An 8715-nucleotide genomic window follows, 5' to 3' on the forward strand; every position below is an offset into this window, starting at 1 on the left:
TTTGTGCTGATTACAGTGAGATTAGACTTTACCCATTTAGATATTTATAAGAAACTGAAAAAAGCACAAATGTCAGGGCATGACAAAACTTCTCCAGGCCCCAAAAATACCCTTAGACTCCAGGGGGTTAATTACAGTTGGGATAACAGGTGGTATTTCCTTCACATACCTTCCTCGCAGAGTATGTCTCATCAAATTATCCATCTTGATTGTGTGGAAGATTTTTATTAATAAGATTTTACTCAATCAAGTATAATTAAGATGAATCTAGTCACATATATGCATATGTGTCTTATTCCATTATAATCATATAGCCTTTGTGTGAAAGGAATGTGCCTATGTCTGCAAAAAACATCCTGACCACCACAGATAGGAAACATCTGGAAAAACATGCAATGGGCCTCTTTTCTTTACCATTGCAAGTCCCTAGGGAGGTATCAAAATTGCGAGCATAAGGAAAAGTCTGACTATTTGGAAACGCCCTGTATAGGGTATATAATGAGATGCTACCTAGCATTCGGGAGATCTTCTTGCAGAGAACATCTCGGCTTTGTTTCTCTCTGAAATAAAGTCTATCCTCTGGAAACAAAACCCCGTGACTGTGGGATTCCTCTGATACATGTCAGACAAAAATACACTACATTTGGCACCCCAGATGGGACTGGAAAGGAGCAGCAGAGTGGACGACCGCTTTTGAGCTGACTGATGAGCAACACACACACACAGTGGTGGCCACCATAGAATAAGGTAAGCATTTTTGCTTATATAATCAGTGTGTGTTGTTGACTGGTCAGTTCTGAGCGGTAAGGTCACTTAAAATCTGCTCTTCCAAATTTAGAACTAATTAAATAAATAAAAATGGGGGGTTTTGTTTCCAGTAGAAAAACTGCATATACATATTTGGTTTACTGAAAGGTCTTTTGGAAAAGGCCTGATTTTAATCTGGATAGTGTAGGCAGAAATACATTGCATGCAACGGTCTGTGTTCATTGTGGGCTGGGCCTATAAGGGACAGCAATACACGTGAGCCAGATGTATTATAGATAATGTTCCAAGGAATGGACTAATATAGAGATGGCAGATGTGCAGAATATAAAAATAATAATATATTAATTAAAATAAGATATGCATTTATTATTTTATAACTTGTCTTAATATATGAATTTAAAAGATGCACGTGCTTAAAACTTTATATCTAATATTTGAAGACATCTAAAATTTGTATCTTGTTATCCCTGGGACACAGTATGAAAGTTAATCCATTACAGTTTCAGAGATTGTGCTTGTGTAAAAAATTTAAAAAATAAAATAAATAACTTGTGTAGTGCAATGTGGAATGAGAGCAAGATTGGGTGACCAAGTCAATAGACATTGTGATGCAAAAGCCATATGCAATTTACAATAGGAAGGGACTAGTTGCTTAAATATTTAAATTAAATTATTTTATTTACAATAATAGGAATTATTTAATGTTGGTTAGGAAACATTAATTCACCAATACCAGAATATTCTGAATCATGGATGAACATTTAGAAGAAAAATGATGATTGAAGTCTTTAGTTTACCATACGCATGTCAGGCTGTTATAAAAAGAAGGTTTATTTTGTTTTATTGCAGTATACTTAGATTATAAAGGTAGCTGATTTCTGCATTTTGCAAAGAAAAAAATGCTTGCTATTTTCCTGCAATGAAGAACTTGCTTTACTAACATAGAATAAGAGAACTGCTGTTCTCAACCAGATGATTTTGTTTTTATTAAGGGACCACTGAAAGAAGAGGTTGAAAAGTGAAAATTAGAAAAAGAGCTGATTGCTCAGACACAATTTGGTCAGAAGTTACATAGGTACATTTGATTAATGCAGTCTCTGAGTGTTAAAATTTCAGTTGACTTCTGGAACAGTGCCTTGACAAAAGGACGCAATGAACTGTCTGTGGAGAAATGGCAAAGCAGCAAACACAGCTGCACAGAGGAGAAGAGGGAGGGGCTGACAGATGTTCCCCTCCCCTCCTGAAAGAGGAGAGCACACTTCAGCAAGGAGAAAGACTGAATTAAAGCAGGAAAAGGTGAATCTTTCACTTGAGACTTTTCCTGAGGTTGAAAAGAACCTTATGAAATGCAAAACTCTAGCAGAAAGAAAACAAAAGCCAGACTGAGAAGAAGCAGAAAAACAACGGAGACCGTACACCACAACATCAGGTCTTTGAATGCCATCACAGACTGACGACCCAGTACAACAGCCCAGGCTGATGATGTCACCAGAAGGACTTCCATCCCTTCAGTGCACAGGTGCTGCATATTCAATGAACACTATAGAGACTGCTTCAAATGTTCCATCCATCCATACATCTTCTTCCACTTATCCGGGGCCGGGTCGCGGGGGCAGCAGTCTAAGCAGAGAACCCCAGACTTCCCTCTCCCTAGACACTTCCTCCAGCTCTTCTGGGGGGACACCGAGACGTTCCCAGGCCAGCCGGGAGACATAGGGTGCTTCTCAATTCATATTTGTGCATCCTCGTTTCCTTTCCTCGCTTCCTTTCCTCGTGTCTTAGCTCCACCCTTTCAGGATGCGAGGGAAGGACGCAAGGAAAAGACGTGAGGATGGAGGACTTGAATCAAGTGAAATGATTTATCCTCGCTCCCTTCAGCGTTACTTCAAAGTGTCATCAGCTGTAATTAAAGGGATCTGCCCTTATGTTGTTAAAGTTTATTAATTAAGACATTCATAATAAATATTAATAAAGCAAGATGCCCTGTTTGAAATATATGACATGCATGGTTTATTTGAAGTGAAAAGGTAAAATATAAATAAAAATTGTTACAACAGATGTGAAGGCGGAGGAGAATTTATACGTGCGTCACGTTAAGTCGATAAAATACTTCCGCATAGGATACACCTGTGTATCCTCGCTCATCTCTCCTCATGAAGCCTCCTCCCTCCTCGATCCTCGTCTCCTCGTGGTGCAATTAGGGAATTGAGATGTCCTTCAAGATGGCTGTGTTCGATCGGTTTCCGGGTCATAGGATGGAGGACGGAGGAGCGAGGAGACGAGTAGGGATATTGAGAAGCACCCATAGTCTCTCCAGCGTGTCCTAGGTCTTCCCCGGGGTCTCCTCCCAGTGGGACGCGCCCGGAACACCTTGCGGCTCAGCTCTTTCTTCACCACGACAGACCGGTACATCGACCGCATTACTGCAGAAGCTGCACCGATCCGTCTGTCAATCTCCCGTTCCATCCTTCCCTCACTCGTGAACAAGACCCCAAGATACTTAAACTCCTCCACTTGAGGCAGGAACTCTCCACCAACCTGAAGTGGGCAAGCCACCCTTTTCCGACTGAGGACCATGGTCTCGGATTTGGAGGTGCTGATTCTCATCCCAGCCGCTTCACACTCGGCTGCAAACCGTCCCAGTGCATGCTGAAGGTCCTGGCTTGATGAGGCCAACACGACAACATCATCCGCAAAGAGCAGAGACGAAATCGTGTTGTCACCAAACCTGACCCCCTCCGGCCCCTGGCTGCGCCTAGAAATTCTGTCCATAAAAATCATGAACAGAACCGGCGACAAAGGGCAGCCCTGCCGGAGTCCAACATGCACCGGGAACAAGTATGACTTACTGCTGGCAATACGAACCAAGCTCCTGCTCCGGTCGTACAGGGACCGGATAGCCCTTAGCAAAGGGCCCCGGACCCCATACTCCCGGAGCACCCTCCACAGGCCGCCGCGAGGGACACAGTCGAATGCCTTCTCCAAATCCACAAAGCACATGTGGACTGGTTGGGCAAACTCCCATGAACCCTCCAGCACCCTGTAGAGGGTGTAGAGCTGGTCCAGTGTTCCACGGCCTGGACGAAAACCACACTGTTCCTCCTGAATCCGAGGTTCTACTATTGGCCGGAGTCTCCTCTCCAGTACCCTGGCATAGACTTTCCCAGGGAGGCTGAGAAGTGCGATCCCCCTGTAGTTGGAACACACCCTCCGGTCCCCCTTCTTAAAAAGAGGGACCACCACCCCGGTCTGCCATCCCAGAGGCACCGTCCCCGACTGCCACGCGATGCTGCAGAGGCGTGTCAGCCAAGACAGCCCCACAACATCCAGAGACTTGAGGTACTCAGGGCGGATCTCATCCACCCCCGGTGCCTTGCCACCAAGGAGTTTCTTGACTACCTCGGTGACTTCAGCTTGGGTGATGAACGAGTCCACATGTTAATTATTGCTTCAAATGTTAATTATTTTATTTCATTATCTTATTTACTATGTTTTAATTTTGATTATTCACTGGTCTCACAGCACTTCTCTAAATTCAGTGTTTTAACTAACTCTCTCAATCTGCTTTTCAATAGGTACCAGTCCAGTCTTATATCTTAAAGAAAAAATTATTTTGACAGACAGAAGTGAGTACTTGACTCACCAATCAGATAAACACGGAGCTTTGAGAAAATAGAAATATTGGTCACTCCATTTTGTTTAAAGGTCATTTTCTAAGGTAAAACTGAATAAAATAATAATGAATAAAAAATTATTTCCAAAGTCATGAAATCACATATACTGTCATCACTGGGGATAACAAGATGGAAATGTTGATGGCCATGGATCCTAGATTATGCAGAGATCTCCAATCCTCTTCTCAGAGTTGCTCATGAGCAATAACAAAAAAGTATTTGACTAAACTTTAAATTAGACAAACAAGAGACATTTGAGAAATTATAATTTGTTCTCTCAAATGCCCAATGCCTAGGCCTAATATTCTAAACAAATTAATCTATGAGATTTAAAAAAACAAAAAAGGAAAGAAGGAAAAAGAAGTTTATACAGTGGTGTTAAACTAAACTTTATGGTGACTGATATTGCCCAGTTGCATGACATCTAGAAATGTGGAATGGTACCAGGTCTACGCTAAGTAGAGTCTAACATCAAAGGTTCATGTTATCCTACACAAAGTGTGCCATTCCACAGCTAAAATAATTTAGTTCACAATCAGCTGACATTCTGAAAAAAAAAGACGTTTTTGGCCAAAGGGGGGTGTGAAAGGATGTGAAAAAGTATGAATGATGGTGTTGTATGGCATGAAAGAGAGTGTCTGACGAGACACTGAGGCAGTTCAATCAATTTGCCAAAAACAGCTGTATACAAATTTGAATGTGGGCCCACAGGGCAAACTTATGCCCAGTAAAATAATGACCATGGATGAATTTGGTTAAATTTCCTGGTCAGTACCTAGGTCTTTGTTGTGGCAGAAAGAAAAACAGTGCCACACATGCGCAGCAAGCTTGCTCTGTCCACCCACATCTAACTTTCTTTTCAGCATATCAGGATGGAGCTGATTGTGTCAAAAGGATGAAATATTATCTTTCTGACTGTTAACATAAATAAAGTGGGTTGAGTGTTTTCCAGGTCAAAAGGCCTATGCTACTGAGAAAGATAGGCCTAGGAAATTATCCAGTGATATAGTGGAACTCAGTTTACAAAACAAGGAGATAACTAAATAAGGAAATTTTTGAGAATAATATTGAAATGAATTTAAAAATAATAAGGATGCCGATAATGGAGTAAAACCAAATTCTTTGTTATATTATTAAAAATGGGTATTCACCCTTTTCTTATTGTAAAGATAGCACTGGAATTGTGAAAGCTCAAAAAGGGGCCAAGACAGCCCTCAACCCACATTACATTTCCACAGGTCACACCAAGAAGGACGACTAGCAAGATGAGCAAATTAGCATGCTTGATATACTAACAAAAACTCTTAAGTTTCCCATTTACAAGTGACAGCAGTTCTAGTAAGGCCAAGGAATGCTTTGCTCCATCAAAGAAAACCAGTGAGGGTGCAGTTATGATGTCAAGAGAGAGCCTTGCATTAATCAGCAACATGGTTACAGAGTGACACCTGAGTTCACATCTCTAATCTTAAAATACGCCAACCAGCTTCAACAACTCCACACAGCATGAAGTGAGGGATGAAGGGCGTGCTAGTAACGACCCACCCTTGCCAACAAGGGAAAGACCATTGCAACGACTCGCAAAGAGTCTCCCTGGTGAAGATGGAATGAGAGAGTGATGGGACTGCTACTGAGATCAAAATACTTGGGAGCAGATGTGAGCCAACAAATGGAAAAGAAAAAGTGGAAAGATAATGTCAAGTTATGGCAGATCAAGAAGTTGAAGGTTATGAGAAGAAGGGAAATATGGATGTAGGAAGATTTGAAGGGAAAATAGAGCAATTGAATGCAACAAATAGAATGAAAAAAGCAAAATAGAAAAGCACGAAATTTGTAAATTGAAGAAGGAAAAGTATGTGTTATGTTTGGGGGACAATCCAGAAGGAGCATTTAATGAAGTAATGATCAAATTGAAAAGGCTAAGAATGGTAGATAAAAAAAAATGTTGGAAAAGATAATAAAATAGGAGCATAGTTTATAACTAAATTGGGAAAGTTTTTAGGAATTGCATTATTGACAGGAGATTTACTATTTTACTGTATACTTCCTATATTGAGGTCACTAGTCACAGCCACCGCTAAGCAAATTAAATTCAAAGATGTCAAGATGATGGGAAATTGATTTTTGAGGGTAACCAAAAAGGCTCTCTATGATACATAAGGAGAGAAATTAGGAGAGAGATGTTTGGTTCAGTAATCCCTCGGAGTGGAATTTCATAATCTAGTCACTGGTGATAATACAATGTGACTGATTTAGTCACTAGGTAGTGTAACTAATATGACTGGATTATGGAGTAGCACTCTGGATAAAAATAATCAAAAGGGGAGAATGTGGAAGATTTTTATTAATAAGATTTTACTCAATCAAGTATAATTAAGATGAATCTAGTCACATATATGCATACGTGTCTTATTCCATTATAATCATATAGCCTTTGTGTGAAAGGAATGTGCCTATGTCTGCAAAAAACATCCTGACCACCACAGATAGGAAACATCTGGAAAAACATGCAATGGGCCTCTTTTCTTTACCATAGCAAGTCCCTAGGGAGGTATCAAAATTGCGAGCATAAGGAAAAGTCTGACTATTTGGAAACGCCCTGTATAGGGTATATAATGAGATGCTACCTAGCATTCGGGAGATCTTCTTGCAGAGAACATCTCGGCTTTGTTTCTCTCTGAAATAAAGTCTATCCTCTGGAAACAAAACCCCGTGACTGTGTGATTCCTCAGATACATGGCAGACAAAAATACACTACAATTGCAAGCATGACTAAGTCAGTAAACGATGAATTTTCTCCTTTACATACTAGCTCTGCCTGGAGATCCGTGTTGAGGCTTCTCTGGAATACGGCTTTTAGACAAACATCATTCCATCCACTCAGAGCAGCGAGGGTGCAAAACAAGATGGCGTACTCTGCGGCTGTTCTGTTTCCTTGCGACATTTGCAGAAGTTGAGTTGATATATCCTTGCCCCCTGCGGGATATTCAAACACTTCTTGAAGTTGTTGCAGGAAACAGTCAAAGGATCGTCTGAATCTCATGTCAGTATCCCAAACAGCTGCAGCCCAGTCAATCGCCTTCCCAGACAACAAGGACATCATGACGGCACATTTCTTTTCGGCAGAGTTAAACTTGTCTTCCTGATTGTCAAAATAAATCTTCACTTGACGAACAAAGCCCCGACATCTATCAGCAGAACCATCAACTTTATCGGCTAGTGCAAAACTCACCACTCTAGGCGTGGTTGATGGAAGTGACTGGATGTAGCTCGTCAAGCGCTCGTTGACTGCTTGAAGTTTACTCAACTGATCTTGGTACCCCTTTAAGACTTCACTATGATAAGCGAACGCTGCTTGCATGTTAGTAACTTCTGCTGGATTCAGTTGAGGCAAAGTATTCTGTAACGAAGAGGCTGAGGCAGAATGTGAATCCATTTGCAGGAGTTTATTAAAGGAAGATCTTACAAACAGAGTCGTGTAACCAGGCAAAGTATCAATATCGTAAGGTCAGTCCGATCTTTCAACATATACTAGGGTTATCCAGTAGGCAGAGACGAGTAGGCAGGCGAACAGGTCAAACACAAACATCAGTCCAATCAAACAGTAAATCCAAAGGGCAATCCAAGAGACGTGAACGAGGTAACAGGTAGATACGTGAACAAACAGGCAGTCTGAATACTCACAAGGGAAACGCTCGGTAAGGCAGGTAGACTGGCAATACTTTGCAGAGAAGTAAAATGCTGACTCATGTTAAATATTCCCAAACAGGAAATGACTGTAGAAGCAGAGGGAGTGGTAAACAGTCAATAATCCGGTGAGAGCTCCCTCTGCTGACGTGGCGTTACATGTATGTTCAACGTCATAAACAATTGTGCTGCTTAATATTTTTCTATGATATTTTTAAATGATTGATTGATTGAATCCTGGCAGATTTAAATCAAAATATAGAAATCTTAATAATTTGACATTATTGCTGAATAAAAGTTTACATTTAAAAAAAAAATATGGAAAAAATAATTAAATAATAATTAAATAATATTAGAATCAAAATTTAGATTTTCAATGTAAAATATAAGAAGAGAGGTGCTTGAAAAACTGAACATTAATCAGGCATTATGCATTTTTCCATGTATTCTATTATTATTTTACAGCAATAGTCTCAGATAGCAGCTGACTGCGATCGACGGGTTTGACATCAAGTACTGTAGTCTACATTAAAAATGTAAAAAGATAAAAATACAATAACCCCCAAATGTAAAAAATAAAAGGATTTCA

At 40.4% G+C, this 8715-nt stretch overlaps 1 long non-coding RNA gene across 1 annotated transcript; it reads left to right on the forward strand.

Moving 5' to 3' along the window:
* The first annotated feature begins 5269 nt into the window (after positions 1–5269).
* Positions 5270–6309, forward strand: LOC132123830 (uncharacterized). The gene is made up of 2 exons (XR_009426692.1): positions 5270–6122; positions 6177–6309. It is a non-coding gene; the product is annotated as an uncharacterized LOC132123830 (long non-coding RNA).
* The last annotated feature ends 2406 nt before the right edge of the window (positions 6310–8715 follow it).

The sequence above is a fragment of the Carassius carassius genome, chromosome 42, assembly GCF_963082965.1.
Source record: "Carassius carassius chromosome 42, fCarCar2.1, whole genome shotgun sequence".
In the NCBI taxonomy this organism is placed as follows: Eukaryota; Metazoa; Chordata; class Actinopteri; order Cypriniformes; family Cyprinidae; genus Carassius; species Carassius carassius.